The 24,271-nt window shown below is 44.5% G+C and overlaps 1 pseudogene; it reads left to right on the forward strand.

Annotated features, from left to right (window-relative positions):
* Positions 1-733: 733 nt before the first annotated feature.
* The window catches only part of LOC136480825 (disease resistance protein Pik-1-like), a 62,471-nt pseudogene continuing 38,933 nt past the window's right edge, over positions 734-24,271 (forward strand).

The following is a 24,271-nucleotide window of genomic DNA, read 5'->3' on the forward strand; positions in this document are numbered from 1 at the left end:
AACCCTGCCGACCTTCCTTGGAAGTGGGTCAAGAGATTGGTACCTCGGGCGAAAGGGTAAATCACGACTCACGGTGAAAGTGTACAACCTCTGCAGAGTGTAAAACAGGTACATCAGCCGTTCTCACGGTCACGAGCGGCCTTAGAACATTTACGGAATGGATGATCATTAATGGTTAATGATGATGAACACTGATGATAAAGATGCTCCATTATGATTAATTGTTTATGCTATTCATTATTCATGTTTACCTGATCATGTGTTTATATGGGCTTGAGATAAACTTGTTGCTACTCCTATGCTAAAATTGTGACCATTAAAAGCTAATCGCAGTTAAACCAGTGTCAGTGTTTTGAGCCTCATGAATCCCGTGTTATATTTGTTGAGTACGACATGTACTTACGCTTGCTTTATTTTTCACATATTTGGATAAAAATCCCAGATGGGTACCAGATTGCTAGAGTTGGGAGGAATTATGCTTGTGGTCAATCAGTCAGTTGTCCCTGTGGATTTGGAGTACTCGCCTGAAGATCGGAGTTGTCTTTTCGTTGTCTATACTCTGAGGTTATAATCTGTATACTAATACGCTATATATTTAAGCATTGTCTTTTGATATTATCCTTATTTGTAGCTATATGTGAGATTTGATTTTCTATGCTCACATATGGTGTGTATCTGGTTTTGTTCTTAAAACCGGGTGCTACGGTGTTGTGGCCACCGGAGCTAGATCGAAATGGAGCGGGCTACCGTGAATGTTGCCACGGGTGCCTTGGGGCCCGTCCTGCAGAAGCTCACTACTTTGCTGGTCCAAGATCTGTACAGGTCTCGTCTTGGAGCTGGGATCCGCAGCGACATCGAATTCATCAAATCCGAGCTGGCCTCCCTGCACTCCCTTCTTCTCAGAATATGGGAGAGAGAGGATCTTGATACAGAGTGCAAGAACTGGATGGTAGATGCTCGGGAGCTGTCCTACGACATGGACGATGACATTGACGACTTCATCCTCAGTTTGGAGCCCAGCGATGGCGGCGGCCATGGCCGTGGAGACAGCTTCAAGAGCCTATTCCGGAACTTTAAGATCAGAGTAGTGGACGTCTCAAGGCGGTGGCGCGACGAGTGGAGGAGCACTCCTGATGAAGGGGAATTTTTGTATTTTGGTCTCTTTTGAAAACATTTTTTACAAAAAGACCTACGCCAAAACGTTTGCTGAAAATAGATCATTTTTAGGCGTCTTAGGACATGACGCCGAGGTATGAGGGTCGGCGTCGACTGACACGACGCCGAGGTCTTGCCACGTCACGGACGACCCCGGTCGACGGCGACACGATGGCGCATGGGGCCCACTATGTCGGCGTCATGTCAGCCAACGCCATAGGCCCAACCTCGGCGCGGTGTGTCGACGAAATATGGTCGGCAGTCTACCTAGGGGTATGCCCAAGGTAGTAGATTATCGGCAGACAGATGCGCAAGCCTCAAACAAGACGGTGACGCAAGACAGACACGAAGTTTTATCCAGGTTCGGCCGCCAATAAGGCGTAATACCTACGTCCTGCGTCTGATTTGTATTGCTGTATGTCAATGAGAGATATCTTTTAGAGGGGTCCCCTGCCCGCCTTATATAGTCTGGGGAGCAGGGTTACAGATCTGGAAACTAATCCTAGTCAGTTACAATATGCGTCCATCTTTTCACTGGTCGTGTCCCAGTCCTTGTTGAGTTGGTTGATGACCAGAGCCGAATCTCCGTAGACATAGAGACGTTTAACTCCAAGCTCAACCGCGATGCGTAGACCATGCAGGCATGCTTCATACTCGGCGGCATTATTAGATGCTGGGAAATAAATCCTGAGGACGTACCGGAGCTGCTCCTTGGATGGTGACACGAAAAGAACTCCTGCTCCTGCACCGTCAATGTTGAGAGAACCGTCGAAGTACATCGTCCAATATTCGTCGGATCCCGGAGAGGCAGGCGTGCTTAAGTCCGTCCACTCGACGATGAAATCGACGAGCGCCTGAGACTTGATTGTAGTACGGCTTGCAAATTCCATGGAAAGGGGGGATAGCTCCATTGCCCATTTGACGATGCGCCCGTTCGCATCCTTATTGCGGATGATGTCCCCCAAAGGATACTCGGTCATGACCACCACACGATATCCGTCGAAGTAATGCCTCAACTTTCTGGATGTTATCAGTATGGCGTAGAGCAGTTTCTGAATCTGTGGGTACCTGGTCTTGGATTCGTTGAGTACCTCACTAATGAAATAAATTGGCCGCTGTACCTTATAGGCGTGGCCCGGCTCGTCGCGCTCGACGACCATTGTAGTGGAAACCACCCGATCGGTTGCCGCAATGTAAAGTAGGAGAGTTTCGTCTTCTCTCGGAGCAGTAAGTACTGGAGGTGACGTGAGGTACTGTTTTAGCTACGTGAAGGCAGCGTCTGCTTCCTCCGACCACTCAAACTTCTCGGACGCTTTGAGCAGTTTGAAGAACGGTAGGCCTTTTTCTCCTAATCTTGATATGAAATGGCTTAGAGCAGCCATGCAGCCGGTAAGCTTCTGGACATCCTTCACCTTTTTTGGGGGCTTCATGTCTAAGACAGCTTTGACTTTTTCTGGGTTAGGGCGTATGCCGTCGTAACTGACGACGTTGCCGAGCAATATGCCAGAAGGGACACCAAAGATGCACTTCTTTGGGTTTAATTTCCATTGGAACGTATTAAGGGCAGCGAAGGTGCGTTCCAGATTGTCAACAAGGGTATGAGCTTCCTTGGTTTTGACAACTACATCGTCGACGTAAGCCTCGACGAGGCCGTCTTTTATCTCGTCGTTGAGGCAGGCCTGTATAGCGCGTTGGTAGGTAGCACCGGCGTTTTTTGAGCCCGAACGACATAGTCGTGTAGCAGTAGGCGCCGAAAGGCGTGATGAAAGATGTCTTGATCTGGTCGTCCTTTTTGAGAGCGATCTGGTGATAACCAGAGTAGCAATCGAGAAAGGAAAGCAGCTCGCAACCGGCGGTTGAATCTACGACCTCGTCTATGCGAGGTAAGCCAAAGGGGTCCTTAGGGCAGTGTTTGTTGAGATCAGTGTAATCAACGCACATTCTCCATTCATTATTCTTTTTGCGTACAAGAACCGGGTTGGCTAACCATTCCGGATGATACACTTCTTTGATAAATCCGGCTGCCAAAAGCCGTGTAACTTCTACCCTAATCGCCTCCTTTTTGTCGCGAGCGAACCGTCGTAGCTTCTGCTTGATTGGTTTGGCTTTGCTGTTGACATTTAAGGAGTGCTCAATCAAGTCCCGAGGTACACCGGGCATGTCGGAAGGTTTCCATGCAAACACATCCACGTTGCCCCTCAAGAACCTGACGAGCGCGTCTTCCTATTTGGGATCCAGGTTGGCCCCGATGAGGGCCGTTTTGCTGGGATCGCCCTCGACCAGCTGGATCGTCTTGTGCTCCTTGGATCTGATGTTCTTGCGCGGAGCCTCGAGCTCTGGGATCTCCAGGTGGTCGGCCGGGGTCTTCTTAGCGTCGAGCATGGTCTTGGCCATGCGAATAGAGAGGTCGTGGGCCTCTGCTATTTTGAAGATGTCGTCCTCGCAGGTATAAGCTGCGTACACGTTGCCCCTGAGGGTTAAAACTCCTTTCTCAGTAGGCATCTTGAGCACCAGATACCTGTAATGAGGTATGGCCATGAACTTGGTGAGCGACGGTCGACCAAGAATAGCATGGTAGGTGCCGTCGAAGTCAGCGACCACGAAGTTGACGTAGTCGGTGCGGAAGTGGTCCGGAGTCCCAAACTGCACAGGTAGCGTGATCTGCCCGAGAGGTGTGGAGCTCTGTCCGGGGAGAACGCCCCAGAACTGTGCCTCGTACGGCTTCAGGTCCGCCTGGGCTATTTTCAGAGCGGGCAGGCTGTTCTTGAACAGTATATCAATGGAGCTGCCGCCGTCGATCAGTACCCTGTCGAATTGAACCTTGTTGATACAAGGATTGAGGACTAGGGGAAAACGCCCTGGCTCGGGTATGGCGGCCCATTGGTCCTTCCTGCTGAAGTAGATTTCACGGTGAGACCACGGAGGAAGCCGTGGATCGGTGAGAAGGTTGTCGGTGTTTGCCACGTTCAAGCAAGCGCGGGCGAGCAGCTTGCGTTCTCGTTTGGTCTCGATGGACACCTTGCCGCCGATGATGGTGTGTACGCGATCAGTCGGCTTGACGTATTTGTGACGAGGGTCTGCATCGTCGTCGTCGTTGTCCTCGTTGCGTCGTTCCCCCGCGTCGTTAGGCTTGTCGGACGTATCCGGAGCCTGTTGACGCGTGTAGATAGTCTTGAGGACGCGGCAATTCTCCATGGTGTGGTTCGACTTAGGATGGAGCTGGCAGGGCCCCTTCAATGCTTTGGCGTAGTCGTCCTCGTAGTTACGGCGTCCGCCGCCCTTTTTCACGGTATTGACCTCGCCGTCGTCCTCTCGAGCGCGCTTGTTTCTGTAATCGTCACGGCGGTTGCGCCGCTGATTACGTTGATCACGGTGGTCGCGGGAGTCGTTGCGTTGGTTGCGGCGGTCAAAATTGTCGTTCCGACCATGATTACTGCGGTAATCGTCGCGGTGTGGGGGGTGGTCGGAGCGTGGAACCCTTGCTGCTTCTTCAACGATTATCTTTTTAGCGTCGTCAGCGTCCGCATATTTCTTAGCGGTGGCCAAAAGCGCTGTGACCGATTCGGGTCTCTTCCGGAGGAGCTTGTCTCTTAGGGCGTCGTGGAAGCGGAGGCCGGTGACGAAAGCCTCGATTGCTTCGTTGTCGGATATTGATGGGACCTTGATGCGCATCTCTGAGAAACGCCGAACGTACTCGCGCAGTGGTTCATCCTTTCGATCCCGGATCCGCTGCAGATCGTACTTGTTGCCGGGTTGTTCACAAGTAGTGATGAAGTTGTCGATGAAGGCCTGCCTGAGCTCCTGCCAAGAGTCAAAATAGTTCGCTGGCAAGCTAACCAACCATTGGTGACCTGCATGACCAACAGCGACTGGGAAGTAGTTAGACATGACGTGCTCGTCAGCCATGGCTGAGCGGCACGTAGTTTCGTAGAGCATGACCCATAATTCGGGGTTTTCCTTGCCGTCATACTTCTGAAGCTTCTCGAGCTTGAAATTCTTGGGCCATATGACTTGGCGCAGGTGTGGAGTGAACTGCTTCAGACCCGGCGGACCGTGGACGGTGTCATACTCCATACGGCGATAGCTTTCATGGGATGCACGATCGTCGGCTCTCTGGTTGATGCGAGCACGCAGATCACGTCCACCGAGGTGATGGCGGAGATCGTTATTGCCATCGCGGCGATCTCGATTGCCATCTGGGTTAGCCCTGCGACCGTGGTTATCACGGCGATTGTCGCGGTTATCTCGGCGGTTGTCGCCTCGAACGTCGTGGCGGTTATCCTCCCAGCGGCGGTTGTCGTCCCGACCACCATCACGACCACCGTTTCCACCTTGACGGTTGTCTGATGGGTCGTTATTGCGCGAGCCACGTTGGTTGAGTGGCTGTGAGCGACTTGAGTATTGGCGGCTGTGGCTTGATTCGACAGAAACGGATGGAGCCCGGGCTTGGTTCATCTCTACGGTCTGAGCCATAGCAGCCGTCAGGTAAGCTTGTATGTCATCACGGATTACTTGAGTCTCGGGAGTGTTGGGCAGCCGCTGCATTGTTGCCATGGCGACGGCTACGTTGGCGCTTGGGGTCCTGAAGACTTGCTTATCCCCCACCCTGTCGAAAGCATTGTTGAGGTCACGTGGTTGGACCCTCATGCGTCGTGCCTCCTGGTCTGCTTCAGCTTCGGTTTGCCGGCGATTAAACCGGTCAATGTTGCGTGCTTCACGTGCAGTCTTCTCTTGTTCTGTTTCGCCAACTGCTGGCGGCTCGTCGTTGCTGACAACATGGATCAAATCCCCCCGTCTTGGCGGGAAAGACGGAAATTGGGGGAAACCCGGGGCGTGGTCTGGTAGATTCAGATCGTATTTGACGCCTTCATCTTCGTGACGCTGAAGCTCGGTGTGGACAGATGCGTTGGACGCTATGCCGGATGAGGAGCTGGAGTCACCCTCTCGGATGGTGTGGACGGATCCTTCCTGATAATCTTCAATCCGGACCATGTTGACGATGTTGCATGACCTCGGCCGGGATCGGTGTACAGGACACAGATCCGAGCGGCGTCGCAGGTTGTACGCGTAGCTGGAGGCAGCGTTTTGCAGGCCGTAGGGCTGGACCTGGTGGTTCTCCGTCGGGGCTTCGTACTCGCAGAGTCGGGGATCCGTCGCGATGTCTGGCCGGCGATGAGCGAAACGCCCCTCAGGAGTTGATACGACCACAAGATCTGTTCCAAGTCGCACAGGACGACTGGTCCGAGCCGGTCGGATAGATCTGTTGTGGAGAGTTGTTACCTGCTCGTTAGGTTGGATTTGAATCGTACTTACCAGAGCTAGGGTTTCAGCGAGTTGGATGCCGACCCGATCAACGGAGTCGAGCAGGTCGGTGTTGTCGATCTGCTTTCCTCTGTAGTGGGGAAGCGGATGACGGGTTGTTGGCGTGGCTGTAGGCGTGGTCGGAGCCAGATGTCCCGTGGTCGGAGCCAGGTCCATCGTGGTCGGAGCCGTGTTCACCGTGGTCGGAGCCGTAGCCGATGCAGGTGAAGTAGTCATCGGCGCGGGCTGAATCCACGCCTCCTCCGCAGTCATGGCGATGGAGTCGTTGGAGCGGGTGGTCCAGGTGATCTGGCCGACGGTGAACGTGAGGCCATTGGGCGTAGCCATGGAGCCGGAGATGATGACCATCTTGTTCGCTTGGAGAGCAGTACGCACACCCCCTACCTGGCGCGCCACTGTCGACGAAATATGGTCGGCAGTCTACCTAGGGGTATGCCCAAGGTAGTAGATTATCGGCAGACAGATGCGCAAGCCCCAAACAAGACGGTGACGCAAGACAGACACGAAGTTTTATCCAGGTTCGGCCGCCAATAAGGCGTAATACCTACGTCCTGCGTCTGATTTGTATTGCTGTATGTCAATGAGAGATATCTTTTAGAGGGGTCCCCTGCCCGCCTTATATAGTCCGGGGAGCAGGGTTACAGATCTGGAAACTAATCCTAGTCAGTTACAATTGCCATATGTGGCCGGATAAGGATTCCTATTCTAACCGACCAGGATCCTGCTTGATCGCCAAATCCGTCTTGATTCCTTGTGCGGGACTCCGATCAGGTTAACTGGGCCGCACGTCATCTTTCGAGTGGACTGAACCCATCGATCCGGGCCAGCCCAAGCTTAGCCGTAAGGGTATAGGGGTTAATACCCCCACACGGTGGGACTACACGCCGAGCTATTGGCACGCGGTCCAGGCGGCCCAACAACGCTTCGTGGCCCAATAGCTTGGCGTGCGATCAGATGACGCCGAGACGCTAACCTCGGCGCGGCCCGACTCAACGCCGAGGTTCGGTCAGAACCCCACCCCACGCATCACGATTCATGAGATCAGAGAAGCATGCATGCAGCTCGATCGGTTTCATTCCACTAGTGATGGAGACATAGGTCATGACGCCGACCACTAAATTTAAATTCTAAGTTGCCCATCTTATGGTAAATTTTATATATCCATCTCACGGTAAAACTAGGGTGTTAGGTTAAATTTAGAGGTCGGCGCCATGACCTATGATGCCGAGACGTTACCTCGGCTTGCCGCAATTCCGCAACAGGCTAGGCAGCGGGCATGCACTACCTCTGGTCTCTGCCGCTCTGAATTGTCTCTCGGCACCCGCAGACAAACATGCCATGTCTCCATCACTAGTGGAATGAAACCGATCGAGCTGCACGCATGCTTCTCTGATCTCACGAATCGTGATGCGTGGGGTGGGGTTCTGATCGAACCTCGGCGTTGAGTCGGGCTGCGCCGAGGTTAGTGTCTCGGCGTCATCTGATTGCACGCCGAGCTATTGGGCCACGAAGCGTTGTTGGGCCGCTGGGCCGCGCGCCGGATGGTGGCAATAGCTCGGCGTGACTCCCCACAGCGCCGAATTTAGGCCTGTGACGTTGGCTGACACGACGCCGACGTAGTGGGCCCCATGCGCCACCGTGTCACCGTCGACCGGGGTCGTCCGTGACGTGGCAAGACCTCGGCGTCGTGTCAGTCGACGCCGACCCTCATACCTCGGCGTCATGTCCTAAGACGCCTAAAATGGTCTATTTTCAGCAAACGTTTTGGCGTAGGTCTTTTTGTAAAAAATATTTTCAAAAGGGACCAAAATACAAAAATTCCAGCTGATGAAGCCATCTCCAGCCACCGTAGCAAGGGGACCGAAGACAGGCTCCTCCACAGGGATGCGTCCGAGCTCGTGGGCATGGATGAACCCAAGGAGCAGCTCCTCAAGTTGCTGCAAGATCACGAAATGGTGTGCATCCATGGGTTTGCTGGGATGGGCAAGACAACCCTTGCTGACCTGGTGTACCACGAAATCGGGCATGAGTTCCAGTGCCGAGCTTTCATTGCACTCTCCAAAATCCCTGATATGCTGGAGGTTCTCCGAGCTGTCCTCAGGCAAGTTACTGATGGTGTACAGTCTTCAGACAGTCGTAGCACAGAAGCAGCAACCGAAGAAAATCTCAGCAATGAAATATTAAGTTTCCTCTCTGACAAGAGGTATGCAAACCTTCAAATCTCTCACTATGTACTATTCATTAGGCACTGTATAAAAATACTAATCACGTTCAATCGGTCAAAACAAGAATATGCGCTTGCACTTATAGAAAAGCTAAAAAATCCTCTATATGTTTTAATTTGAAAGGACTATAAATTATTAGACTCAACGTCAAGCCATGTAAAATGAGATCATCAGATTACTGGGTTGCTCTTTTTTATGATTTACATTAACCTATATAGGCACCCAACATATTCAATATAAAAACATTTCATGTAATTTATACATGGGTTTTTATAAATAACTAGCTGTTACGTGTTAAAACTAGTTCTTGTTCCACTATCATATAATCTATTTGTCATCAAACCAGTGAGGTTGCCGGTTTATGGTTAATTACTTGAACCATTGGTAGCTGATTTACTAGTAGTAATTAAAGGTCCTAGAAAGCCTGTAGTCATACCTCTTGTTTTTTGATGAAAAGTCATACCTCTTGTTGATGATCAAAACTGGTAGATACCTGGCAGTCTTGGAAAACGTTTTTAGTTTTTTTTTTTTTTTGAGATGAGCCCCAATGGCAGAATGGACTTCAACACCGTGTAGCTCTCATTGAGACCATCAAAATGCATATGTGGAATGCATGATTGGAGTCTAGCTGAGAGAGCTATGACAATATGTTCCATGCCGTTGTGATCCAATTCCGTGGGCTCTTCTGTCTTGGCGTCTAGGGTTTCCAAGGCTGTTCGAGTCAGTTAGTCGGCGGTTGGTGGATCCTCAGGCTTAGATCCTCATATCTCCCCCTCCCTGTGAGATCAATCCATCGTGTCCCTATTCCTCGATCTGCTCCACGTTTTGCAGTAGAACTGTGTCCACCAAGCATGTTTTGTAACACCCTAAAATTTGCCTCCTTTGAAAATAGGTTTAAAATGATTTATTTCTAAATTTTATGCTCATGAAATATAGAAAAATAAAATTTGTCAATAAATTAAAATTCATCATAAGGTAGCAACATGTTTGAGCATACATGCTTTTGCATATGATTTATTTGGTTTGAGTGGTTTTGATTGGAAATTTAAAATGGTGTAAATTGCTTTTGCAAATGAAAATGAAAATTTACTTTGAAATAAAAGAAAAGAAAATTTGAAAATAAAAGAAAAATGAGCAAAAGAGTTTCTTTACTCCTCTCTCCTTCTCTCTCTATTTCAGCCCAGCAGGCCATTGGCCCATTTTCTCTTTTTCGTCCCCCGCGCAGGCCCGCTCTCCTCTCTCGCGCATAGGCCCAGTCGCCCGCTCCTGCTCCCGGCGGCCCATCTCCTCTTCCAGTCCAGCAGCGCCACGTCGCAGCTCCAGTCCCCAGCGGCCCATTCCGGAGCAGCCCAAGTCATGGCCCAGCTGCCACGCCGCACGTCCCCTTCCTCTCCCTTGCGCTGATAGGTGGGGCCTCCCTGTCAGGTCCGCCTTCCACCTTCGTCGTGTCCTGCCCGGACTCTACCGCCGCACCGAGTGTTCGTGCTCGCCCCACCTCGCTCGCTTGCCGTGCGCCCCACGCCCTTCGGTCCCATAAATAGCGCCTGAGCTTCTCCGCCCTCGCCTAACCCTATTACAAGCCACCGCTTCGCCCGAGCGCCCGCAGCCGCACCGCAACCTAGCGCCGCCAACGAGCCGCCTGCCATCCCGCGTGGCGCGTCATCCTTGGTTTGCTTCCGCCTCCATTTTCGGCCTTGGTAAGTTCGCCCTCTCTTTCTCTCTCTCTTGGTGTCCTTGCCTTGCGCTATTGTGGACCGTAGATCGGAAACCGAGAACTCCGGCGAGTTCTCTTTGCCCGGCCATGGCGCCGCCGCCATGCAACTCGCCGTTGGCCAACATTCTCTTCCCGTTTCAATCCTGGACGTTCAAATCTAGATCAAGGGCCAGAATTAGAACTTACCCCTTCGGCGGGCAAATTTTCAAAAGAACCCCTCCCTTTTTCAATTATAGAACCCGCAGTCTAAAGCACTTTTTCCATATTACGTTTTCTTCTTTGGAAAGCGTAGTTTCTTCGGTTTAATCCAAAATATGTTTTTCACTTATTTACAGATTTGCCACTGATTTTGTTTTAGCCATAACTTCTCTGTTTTAACTCTGATTTGATCCGTTCAACTTGCGTTAGGTTTGTAATTTCATAATCTACATGTTCATACTACTTTTAGATAGGTTTTCAACTTTTAAAATTCAAGGTTAGATTTAATCTATTATTTTAATAAAGGAAATTTTGTTTAATTCATATCTTCTATGTTTTAACTCCGTTTTAGCCCATTCAAGTTGCGTTGGATTCGTAATAACATAAACTATGCATTGGTAACAATGTTTATCATGTCACTATTTCTAGAATTTCATGGTTTAAATTGTAACTTGAATAATAATTATGCAACTGGATTTTATAAATAAAATATGATTTGTTTTACTTTAGTTTTATAATTCAAATCTAAATTTGACTTAATTCAACTTATAATATTTATAAAATATCTTATATATATAATTTTATATAGTTAAAATAAATAAATCCTATAGTTTTCTTTTCCACGTATAAAGCAAATCTATCAGTAGATGTATCTTTTTCACCGTAGCACCGATTAGCGTGTCTCTCGCATCTGTGTTTTCATAGCGATGCGTAGAATCGTATTTTAAACTCTTCACTTATTTTTCTATGATTGATGTATTGTTCTAATTTAGATCTATTGTTTGCTTCGTGTATGATTGTATGGATGTTTGTGTGGTGCTTTATGATCATGTCCAGTCGGTGAGCTTTACGTGTTGATCAAGAAGGAGTTTCTTTGAAGTTTTGGACTAGAAGAACATCAGAGTTTTAAGGCGAGTATAGCATGGGATCTTCCTTGTTGTCCTATACACCTTTAATCATTTAATTCATACTACATGTGTATACCTTGACTGCCACTAAGGATTTCCTAGTACTTTGTTACCCTGTACCTTGATACCTTCAGGTTATTGCATTGGGTAGTATGATGCTAGTGCTCAACTAAAGCCATGATCTTGTAACTTGACCAATGGATTATGCAATAAACATGAAAAGATGCTTTTTAGCAACATGGAATCTAGGGGCTAGAGCATTGGGCTATTTTTAAGGTGCTCTGGATTCCTCTCCCTAAGGACTTATCTGTAAGTGATCATCCGGGACTTAGAATACAGCTGTGAGGGCTACATGGCTCTGGCTTTAGCTTGGTATGAGGACCTTTTCTAGCTTGTTAGTGGTTACCTTTATTGGCGTAAGAATGGCTTGACGGATCGGGTATAGTGTGGCCTTTGTCCCCTTATGTATAGGTTGTGCGTCATTGTGCCATCGGGAAGGGGGGCTCTACATCTATTTGCCGAGTGAATCTAATGGCCCTAACTTGTTAGACAAACCTTCGAAAGGTTTCATAGTGAACCCTACCGACCTTCCTTGGAAGTGGGTCAAGAGATTAGCTACCTTGGGCGAAAGGGTAAATCACAACTTACAGTGAAAGTGTACAACCTCTGCAGAGTGTAAAACTATTGTATCAGCCGTGCTCACGGTCACGAGCGGCCTTAGAACATTTACGGAATAGATAATCATTAATGGTTAATGATGATGAACACTAATGATACTAATGATAAAGATGCTCACTAATGATTACTATTTATGGTATTCATTATTCATGTTTACCAGATCATGTGTTTATATGGGCTTTTGATAAACTTATTGCTACTCCTATGCTAAAATTGTGACAATTAAAAGCTAATCGCAGTTAAACCAGTGTCAGACTTTTGAGCCTCATGAACCCCATGTTATATTTGTTGAGTACGACATGTACTTACACTTGCTTTATTTTTCACATATTTGGAAAAAAATCCCGGATGGGTACCAGATTGTTAGTCTGGAGGAGTTAGGCTTGTGATCAACCAGTCAGTTATCCCTGTGGAACTAGAGTCTTCACCCGAAGATCGGAGTTGTCTTTCCGTTGTTTGCTGTCTAAGGTTATATCCTTTATACTAAGTATGATATATATTGAACATTGTGTTTTGATATTACCCTTATTTGTAGCTATATGTGAGATTTGACTTCCTGGGCTCACATATGATGCGTATCTGGTTTTGTTCTTAAAACCGGGTGCTATAAAGTGGTATCAGAGCAATACTAACTGTAGGACGCAAGCCTAGTTAGAACTTGATGTTTTAGCATGCTTCCATCTTTGCTTAGTTTTTGCTTTCTTTCTAACCTTGTTATTTGCTAGAAGTTATGCTCACTGCAGCCTCCGTTCTGTTATGAAAACCTTGTCTCTATTCTAAATCTTCTCTCTTCGTCTAAATAGATGGGTCGTAATGAGGAGACCACCAGCATCAAAGGTTAGGAGGATGAAGCTACGTTGCCCATAAGCGCATTCGACAAAGAGAAGTTTGTAGCTATGCAACAAGTACTTGAAGGAATGACTCAATATGGGAGTTCTCCATAGTGCTTGCTACAAGGTCAAACCAATGTACCAAAGGGACTAGTGAAGGGACAAGTGGCAGAAGCTTGGAAGAAAATGAAGTCCAATGAAGGTGTTGATAGCAAGACTCTTGGAAGTCAGGATCCATGCCAGTGTTGTAAGCATTATGGTTTTCCCAGTCTTCAGAACAGGTGTAATAAGAGGGAAGCCAAGATGGACACGAGTTGTGAAGCTAATGTGGATAAGAAGAGAAAGGCAAACCTACTGGAGCCAGTATTGGGAAGCAATCAAGATTCAAGTTCTACTATGTTGCCACAACCAGCTCTAATACCTAGATTGATAAACTCACACTCTAAAGAGTCAGAAGTTTCTCAAGCTAAGATTACTCCACTCTTTCCACATGAGGTATGCATAGATGGGTGGATGATCACCTATAAGTAGTTTCAACCCTGAAAGATCAAGCGAGCTAAAATGCGGTCAAGTCTAACAAAGATGAACCTTTAGAGTCAGCAAGCTCGCAACACACCTAGCAACAATTCTGTGGAGTTTTAAACCACAAAAGATACTGCTAAGATCATGTGTTATTGTTGCCAACAAGAAGGACATTAAGCTAAATTTTGCCCACGGAAGAATCAACAGTTGTACCATAGAAGTGGCCAGAGTCAGATCACTACGAGGTTGCTACCAGAAAGTGTCAGTGATACCCAACCCGAAAGATGCATTCGGTGAGAGTGATGAATGAAGAAGTCATGCTAGACTACCCAAAAACCTTAGTTAAGGAATAGGAGTTTGTGCCCTTTATGTAATAAAAACGATAGTGTCGTAAGTTGAGTCAATGATTGAGTTGTGCACCTTTATTGCCTGTTGAATTGTCATTATGCTTATGATTGTTTTGAATTTTTGTAATGATTGCAATGACCTTGTTGGGTGTTCCCACAATTACATTTAGTTTATAGGCCTAAGGTATAAGGATTAGTGCAATAAATAGTTGGGTTGTGGTATTCTTCTGTTTCCTCTATCCTGTCTTTTCGGAGCAGCCTGCACTCTTCGGATTATATCTCTAATCTTAGATGACCAAAAATCATGAGGAAATTCTGGACAACGGTAGACTTCAATATCTTTCTCTGAGCGTAAGAATCAGCTTGATAGATATTTTGGTTATGGAGATACGAAAAATCATAAGGCCATGCATCTATGCTGTTTCGAACCTAGAACAATTTCTCTTGTGCACTGTTTTCGACTAGGTTAGCTGCAGAATTTGGGAAAGTTCTCTATAAGGAAGTTGTGGAGAATTTGATAAGATTTCCAATGATATAATCTATAACTCCATTGGATTAACATAATGAGAGTTACAGATGTTTTACGGCGCTGCTGTTTTTTTTACTCGTGAGGAATTTCAGATTTCTTGTTCTTGCCATACACAAGAGTATCATTGGGATGTCAGAATGTTGTGATACTAGTTAGCTCATCTAAAAGAAGGAGAAAGCTATGCTTGGAATCCCCTAGTTGGTCCTTTCTTAAGGGGGTAGCCAAGTTGAAGAATTTATAAGATGAAGTGTCCTACGTTCTAGTTTGCGCAGCAGAGGCGTGGTGGTACTCAAAGATGTGAGAGAAACTCAGAGTTTTAAGGAGGTTTGGTTAGAGGTTCAAGGAAGGTTTATCCAAGATCATCAAGATTTTGATAGAGCTACTAGAGAAGCTTTTAAGTTAGTTTGGGTCAAGAGATTAGCTACCTCAGGCGAAAGGGTAAATAATGACTCGCAGTAAAAGTGTACAACCTCTGCAGAGTGTAAAACTGGTATATCAGCCGTGCTCACGGTCACGAGCAGCCTTGGAACCCTTACGGAATAGATGATGAACACTAATGATATGGATGATGAAGATGCTCACTAATGATTACTATTTATGGTATTCATTATTCATGTTTACCTGATCATGTGTTTATATGAGCTTTTGATAAACTTGTTGCTACTCCTATGCTAAAATTGTGATAATTAAAAGCTAATTGCAGTTAAACCAGTGTCAGACTTTTGAGCCTCATGAACCCCATGTTATATTTGTTGAGTACGACATGTACTTACGCTTGCTTTATTTTTCACATATTTGGAAAAAAATCCCGGATGGGTACCAGATTGCTAGTCTGGAGGAGTTAGGCTTGTGATCAACCAGTCAGTTGTCCCTGTGGAACTAGAGTCTTCACCCGAAGATCGGAGTTGTCTTTCCGCTGTTTGCTGTCTAAGGTTATATCCTTTATACTAAGTACGATATATATTGAACATTGTGTTTTGATGTTACCCTTATTTGTAGCTATATGTGAGATTTGACTTCCTAGGCTCACATATGATGCGTATCTGGTTTTGTTCTTAAAACCGGGTGCTATAAAGTGGTATTAGAGCAATGCTAACTGTAGGACGCAAGCCTAGTTAGAACTCGATGTTTTAGCATGCTTCCATCTTTGCTTAGTCTTTGCTTTCTTTCTAACCTTGTTATTTGCTAGAAGTTATGCTCACTGCAGCCTCTGTTCTGTTATGAAAACCTTGTCTCTATTCTAAATCTTCTCTCTTCATCTAAATAGATGGGTCGTAATGAGGAGACCACCAGCATCAAAGGTTAGGAGGACGAAGCTACGTTGCCCATAAGCGCATTTGACAAAGAGAAGTTTGTAGATATGCAACAAGTACTTGAAGGAATGACTCAATATGGGAGTTCTCCATAGTGCTTGCTACAAGGTCAAACCAACGTACCAAAAGGACTAGTGAAGGGACAAGTGGCAGAAGCTTGGAAGAAAATGAAGTCTAATGAAGGTGTTGATAGCAAGACTCTTGGAAGTCAGGATCCATGCCAGTGTTGTAAGCATTATGTTTTTCCCAGTCTTCAAAATAGGTCTAATAAGAGGGAAGCCAAGATGGACACGAGTTGTGAAGCTAATGTGGATAAGAAGAGAAAGGCAAACCTACTGGAGCCAGTATTGGGAAGCAATCAAGATTCAAGTTCTACTATGTTGCCACAACCAGCTCTAATACCTAGACAGATAAACTCACACTCTAAAGAGTCAGAAGTTTCTCAAGCTAAGATTACTCCACTCTTTCCACATGAGGTATGCATAGATGGGTGGATGATCACCTATAAGGAGTTTCAACACTGAAAGATCAAGCGAGCTAAAATGCGGTCAAGTCTAACAAAGATGAACCTTTAGAGTCAACAAGCTCGCAACACACCTAGCAACAATTCTGTGGAGTTTTAAACCACAAAAGATACAGCTAAGATCATGTGTTATTGTTGCCAAAAAGAAGGACATTATGCTAAATTTTGCCCACGAAAGAATCAACAGTTGTACCATAGAAGTGGCCAGAGTCAGATCACTACGAGGTTGCTACCAGAAAGTGTCAGTGATACCCAACCCAAAAGATGCATTCGGTGAGAGTGATGAATGAAGAAGTCATGCTAGACTACCCAAAAACCTTAGTTAAGGAATAGGAGTTTGTGCCTTTTATGTAATAAAAACGATAGTGTCGTAAGTTGAGTCAATGATTGAGTTGTGCACCTTTATTGCCTGTTGAATTGTCATTATGCTTATGATTGTTTTGAATTTTTGTAATGATTGCAATGACCTTGTTGGGTGTTCCCACAATTACATTTAGTTTATAGGCCTAAGGTATAAGGATCAGTGCAATAAATAGTTGGGTTATGGTATTCTTCTGTTTCCTCTATCCTGTCTTTTCGGAGCAGCCTGCACTCTTCGGATTATATCTCTAATCTTAGATGACCAAAAATCATGAGGCAATTCTGGACAACGGTAGACTTCAATATCTTTCTCTGAGCGTAAGAATCAGCTTGATAGATATTTTGGTTATGGAGATACGAAAAATCATAAGGCGATGCATCTATGCTGTTTCGAACCTAGAACAATTTCTCTTGTGCACTGTTTTCGACCAGGTTAGCTGCAGAATTTGGGAAAGTTCTCTATAAGGAAGTTGTGGAGAATTTGATAAGATTTCCAATGGTATAATCTATAACTCCATTGGATTAACATAATGAGAGTTACAGATGTTTTACGGCGCTGCTGTTTTTTTTACTCGTGAGGAATTTCAGATTTGTTGTTCTTGCCATACACAAGAGTATCATTGGGATGTCAGAATGTTGTGATACTAGTTAGCTCATCTAAAAGAAGGAGAAAGCTATGCTTGGAATCCCCTAGTTGGTCCTTTCTTAAGGGGGTAGCCAAGTTGAAGAATTTATAAGATGAAGTGTCCTACGTTCTAGTTTGCGCAGCAGAGGCGTGGTGGTACTCAAAGATGTGAGAGAAACTCAGAGTTTTAAGGAGGTTTGGTTAGAGGTTCAAGGAAGGTTTATCCAAGATCATCAAGATTTTGATAGAGCTACTAGAGAAGCTTTTAAGTTAGTTTGGGTCAAGAGATTAGCTACCTCAGGCGAAAGGGTAAATAATGACTCGCAGTAAAAGTGTACAACCTCTGCAGAGTGTAAAACTGGTATATCAGCCGTGCTCACGGTCACGAGCAGCCTTGGAACCCTTACGGAATAGATGATGAACACTAATGATATGGATGATGAAGATGGTCACTAATGATTACTATTTATGGTATTCATTATTCATGTTTACCTGATCATGTGTTTATATGAGCTTTTGATAAACTTGTTGCTACTCCTATGCTAAAATTGTGATAATTAAAAGCTAATTGCAGTTAAACCAGTGTCAGACTTTTGAGCCTCATGAACCCCATGTTATATTTGTTGAGTACGACATGTACTTACGCTTGCTTTATTTTTCACATATTTGGAAAAAAATCCCGGATGGGTACCAGATTGCTAGTCTGGAGGAGTTAGGCTTGTGATCAACCAGTCAGTTGTCCCTGTGGAACTAGAGTCTTCACCCGAAGATCGGAGTTGTCTTTCCGCTGTTTGCTGTCTAAGGTTATATCCTTTATACTAAGTACGATATATATTGAACATTGTGTTTTGATGTTACCCTTATTTGTAGCTATATGTGAGATTTGACTTCCTAGGCTCACATATGATGCGTATCTGGTTTTGTTCTTAAAACCGGGTGCTATAAAGTGGTATTAGAGCAATGCTAACTGTAGGACGCAAGCCTAGTTAGAACTCGATGTTTTAGCATGCTTCCATCTTTGCTTAGTCTTTGCTTTCTTTCTAACCTTGTTATTTGCTAGAAGTTATGCTCACTGCAGCCTCTGTTCTGTTATGAAAACCTTGTCTCTATTCTAAATCTTCTCTCTTCATCTAAATAGATGGGTCGTAATGAGGAGACCACCAGCATCAAAGGTTAGGAGGACGAAGCTACGTTGCCCATAAGCGCATTTGACAAAGAGAAGTTTGTAGATATGCAACAAGTACTTGAAGGAATGACTCAATATGGGAGTTCTCCATAGTGCTTGCTACAAGGTCAAACCAACGTACCAAAAGGACTAGTGAAGGGACAAGTGGCAGAAGCTTGGAAGAAAATGAAGTCTAATGAAGGTGTTGATAGCAAGACTCTTGGAAGTCAGGATCCATGCCAGTGTTGTAAGCATTATGTTTTTCCCAGTCTTCAAAATAGGTCTAATAAGAGGGAAGCCAAGATGGACACGAGTTGTGAAGCTAATGTGGATAAGAAGAGAAAGGCAAACCTACTGGAGCCAGTATTGGGAAGCAATCAAGATTCAAGTTCTACTATGTTGCCACAACCAGCTCTAATACCTAGACAGATAAACTCACACTCTAAAGAGTCAGAAGTTTCTCAAGCTAAGATTACTCCACTCTTTCCACATGAGGTATGCATAGATGGGTGGATGATCACCTATAAGGAGTTTCAACACTGAAAGATCAAGCGAGCTAAAATGCGGTCAAGTCTAACAAAGATGAACCTTTAGAGTCAACAAGCTCGCAACACACCTAGCAACAATTCTGTGGAGTTTTAAACCACAAAAGATACAGCTAAGATCATGTGTTATTGTTGCCAAAAAGAAGGACATTATGCTAAATTTTGCCCACGAAAGAATCAACAGTTGTACCATAGAAGTGGCCAGAGTCAGATCACTACGAGGTTGCTACCAGAAAGTGTCAGTGATACCCAACCCAAAAGATGCATTCGGTGAGAGTGATGAATGAAGAAGTCATGCTAGACTACCCAAAAACCTTAGTTAAGGAATAGGAGTTTGTGCCCTTTATGTAATAAAAATGATAGTGTCGTAAGTTGAGTCAATGATTGAGTTGTGCACCTTTATTGCCTGTTGAATTGTCATTATGCTTATGATTGTTTTGAATTTTTGTAATAATTGCAATGACCTTGTTGGGTGTTCCCACAATTACATTTAGTTTATAGGCCTAAGGTATAAGGATCAGTGCAATAAATAGTTGGGTTATGGTATTCTTCTGTTTCCTCTATCTTGTCTTTTCGGAGCAGCCTGCACTCTTCGGATTATATCTCTAATCTTAGATGACCAAAAATCATGAGGAAATTCTGGACAACGGTAGGCTTCCATATCTTTCTCTGAGCGTAAGAATCAGCTTGATAGATATTTTGGTTATGGAGATACGAAAATCATAAGGCGATGCATCTATGCTGTTTGGAACCTAGAACAATTTCTCTTGTGCACTGTTTTCGACTAGGTTAGCTGCAGAATTTGGGAAAGTTCTCTATAAGGAAGTTGTGGAGAATTTGATAAGATTTCCAATGGTATAATCTATAACTCCATTGGATTAACATAATGAGAGTTACAGATGTTTTACGGCGCTGCTGTTTTTTTTACTCGTGAGGAATTTCAGATTTCTTGTTCTTGCCATACACAAGAGTATCATTGGGATGTCAGAATGTTGTGATACTAGTTAGCTCATCTAAAACAAGGTGAAAGCTATGCTTGGCATCCCCTAGTTGGTCCTTTCTTAAGGGGGTATCCAAGTTGAAAAATTTACAAGATGAAGTGTCCTACGTTCTAGTTTGCGCAGCAGAGGCGTGATGGTACTCAAAGATGTGAGAGAAACTCGGTGTTTTAAGGAGGTTTGGTTAGAGGTTCAAGGAAGGTTTATCCAAGATCATCAAGATTTTGATAGAGCTACTAGAGAAGCTTTTAAGTTAGTTTGGGTCCAGAGATTAGCTACCTCGGGCGAAAGGGTAAATAATGACTCACAGTAAAAGTGTACAACCTCTGCAGAGTGCAAAACGGGTATATCAGCCGTGCTCACGGTCACGAGCAGCCTTGGAACCCTTACGGAATAGATGATGAACACTAATGATATGGATGATGAAGATGCTCACTAATGATTACTATTTATGTTATTCATTATTCATGTTTACCTGATCATGTGTTTATATGGGCTTTTGATAAACTTGTTGCTACTCCTATGCTAAAATTGTGACAATTAAAAGCTAATCGCAGTTAAACCAGTGTCAGACTTTTGAGCCTCATGAACCCCATGTTATATTTGTTGAGTACGACATGTACTTACGCTTGCTTTATTTTTCACATATTTGGAAAAAAATCCCGGATGGGTACCAGATTGCTAGTCTGGAGGAGTTAGGCTTGTGATCAACCAGTCAGTTATCCCTATGGAACTAGAGTCTTCACCCGAAGATCGGAGTTGTCTTTCCGCTGTTTGCTGTCTAAGGTTATATCCTTTATACTAAGTATGATATATATTGAACATTGCGTTTTGATATTACCCTTATTTGCAGCTATATGTGAGATTTGACTTCCTGGGCTCACATATGTTGCGTATCTGGTTTTGTTCTTAAAACCGGGTGCTATAAAGTGGTATCAGAGCAATGCTAACTGTAGGACGCAAGATTATTTAGAACTCGACGTTTTAGCATGCTTCCATCTTTGCTTAGTCTTTGCTTTCTTTCTAACCTTGTTATTTGCTAGAAGTTATGCTCACTGCAGCCTCCGTTCTGTTATGAAAACCTTGTCTCTATTCTAAATCTTCTCCCTTCGTCTAAATAGATGGGCCGTAATGAGGAGACCACCAGCATCAAAGGTTAGGAGGATGAAGCTACGTTGCCCATAAGCGCATTCGACAAAGAGAAGTTTGTAGCTATGCAACAAGTACTTGAAGGAATGACTCAATATGGGAGTTCTCCATAGTGCTTGCTACAAGGTCAAACCAACATACCAAAGGGACTAGTGAAGGGACAAGTGGCAGAAGCTTGGAAGAAAATGAAGTCCAATGAAGGTGTTGATAGCAAGACTCTTGGAAGTCAGGATCCATGCCAGTGTTGTAAGCATTATGGTTTTCCCAGTCTTCAGAACAGGTCTAATAAGAGGGAAGCCAAGATGGACACGAGTTGTGAAGCTAATGTGGATAAGAAGAGAAAGACAAACCTACTGGAGCCAGTATTGGGAAGCAATCAAGATTCAAGTTCTACTATGTTGCCACAACCAGCTCTAATACCTAGACAGATAAACTCACACTCTAAAGAGTCAGAAGTTTCTCAAGCTAAGATTACTCCAGTCTTTCCACAAGAGGTATGCATAGATGGGTGGATGATCACCTATAAGGAGTTTCAACACTGAAAGATCAAGCGAGCTAAAATGCGGTCAAGTCTAACAAAGATGAACCTTTAGAGTCAGCAAGCTCGCAACACACCTAGCAACAATTCTGTGGAGTTTTAAACCACAAAAGATACAACTAAGATCATGTGTTATTGTTGCCAACAAGAAGGACATTATGCTAAATTTTGCCCACGGAAGAATCAACAGTTGTACCATAGAAGTGGCCAGAGTCAGATCACTACGAGGTTGCTACCAGAAAGTGTCAGTGATACCCAACCCAAAAGATGCATTCGGTGAGAGTGATGAATGAAGAAGTCATGCTAGACTACCCAAAAACCTTAGTTAAGGAATAGGAGTTTGTGCCCTTTATGTAATAAAAATGATAGTGTCGTAAGTTGAGTCAATGATTGAGTTGTGCACCTTTATTGCCTGTTGAATTGTCATTATGCTTATGATTGTTTTGAATTTTTGTAATAATTGCAATGACCTTGTTGGGTGTTCCCACAATTACATTTAGTTTATAGGCCTAAGGTATAAGGATCAGTGCAATAAATAGTTGGGTTATGGTATTCTTCTGTTTCCTCTATCTTGTCTTTTCGGAGCAGCCTGCACTCTTCGGATTATATCTCTAATCTTAGATGACCAAAAATCATGAGGAAATTCTGGACAACGGTAGGCTTCCATATCTTTCTCTGAGCGTAAGAATCAGCTTGATAGATATTTTGGTTATGGAGATACGAAAATCATAAGGTGATGCATCTATGCTGTTTGGAACCTAGAACAATTTCTCTTGTGCACTGTTTTCGACTAGGTTAGCTGCAGAATTTGGGAAAGTTCTCTATAAGGAAGTTGTGGAGAATTTGATAAGATTTCCAATGGTATAATCTATAACTCCATTGGATTAACATAATGAGAGTTACAGATGTTTTACGGCGCTGCTGTTTTTTTTACTCGTGAGGAATTTCAGATTTCTTGTTCTTGCCATACACAAGAGTATCATTGGGATGTCAGAATGTTGTGATACTAGTTAGCTCATCTAAAACAAGGTGAAAGCTATGCTTGGCATCCCCTAGTTGGTCCTTTCTTAAGGGGGTATCCAAGTTGAAAAATTTACAAGATGAAGTGTCCTACGTTCTAGTTTGCGCAGCAGAGGCGTGATGGTACTCAAAGATGTGAGAGAAACTCGGTGTTTTAAGGAGGTTTGGTTAGAGGTTCAAGGAAGGTTTATCCAAGATCATCAAGATTTTGATAGAGCTACTAGAGAAGCTTTTAAGTTAGTTTGGGTCCAGAGATTAGCTACCTCGGGCGAAAGGGTAAATAATGACTCACAGTAAAAGTGTACAACCTCTGCAGAGTGCAAAACGGGTATATCAGCCGTGCTCACGGTCACGAGCAGCCTTGGAACCCTTACGGAATAGATGATGAACACTAATGATATGGATGATGAAGATGCTCACTAATGATTACTATTTATGTTATTCATTATTCATGTTTACCTGATCATGTGTTTATATGGGCTTTTGATAAACTTGTTGCTACTCCTATGCTAAAATTGTGACAATTAAAAGCTAATCGCAGTTAAACCAGTGTCAGACTTTTGAGCCTCATGAACCCCATGTTATATTTGTTGAGTACGACATGTACTTACGCTTGCTTTATTTTTCACATATTTGGAAAAAAATCCCGGATGGGTACCAGATTGCTAGTCTGGAGGAGTTAGGCTTGTGATCAACCAGTCAGTTATCCCTATGGAACTAGAGTCTTCACCCGAAGATCGGAGTTGTCTTTCCGCTGTTTGCTGTCTAAGGTTATATCCTTTATACTAAGTATGATATATATTGAACATTGCGTTTTGATATTACCCTTATTTGCAGCTATATGTGAGATTTGACTTCCTGGGCTCACATATGTTGCGTATCTGGTTTTGTTCTTAAAACCGGGTGCTATAAAGTGGTATCAGAGCAATGCTAACTGTAGGACGCAAGATTATTTAGAACTCGACGTTTTAGCATGCTTCCATCTTTGCTTAGTCTTTGCTTTCTTTCTAACCTTGTTATTTGCTAGAAGTTATGCTCACTGCAGCCTCCGTTCTGTTATGAAAACCTTGTCTCTATTCTAAATCTTCTCCCTTCGTCTAAATAGATGGGCCGTAATGAGGAGACCACCAGCATCAAAGGTTAGGAGGATGAAGCTACGTTGCCCATAAGCGCATTCGACAAAGAGAAGTTTGTAGCTATGCAACAAGTACTTGAAGGAATGACTCAATATGGGAGTTCTCCATAGTGCTTGCTACAAGGTCAAACCAACATACCAAAGGGACTAGTGAAGGGACAAGTGGCAGAAGCTTGGAAGAAAATGAAGTCCAATGAAGGTGTTGATAGCAAGACTCTTGGAAGTCAGGATCCATGCCAGTGTTGTAAGCATTATGGTTTTCCCAGTCTTCAGAACAGGTCTAATAAGAGGGAAGCCAAGATGGACACGAGTTGTGAAGCTAATGTGGATAAGAAGAGAAAGACAAACCTACTGGAGCCAGTATTGGGAAGCAATCAAGATTCAAGTTCTACTATGTTGCCACAACCAGCTCTAATACCTAGACAGATAAACTCACACTCTAAAGAGTCAGAAGTTTCTCAAGCTAAGATTA

Source organism: Miscanthus floridulus, chromosome 9, assembly GCF_019320115.1.
Source record: "Miscanthus floridulus cultivar M001 chromosome 9, ASM1932011v1, whole genome shotgun sequence".
Taxonomy (NCBI): Eukaryota; Viridiplantae; Streptophyta; class Magnoliopsida; order Poales; family Poaceae; genus Miscanthus; species Miscanthus floridulus.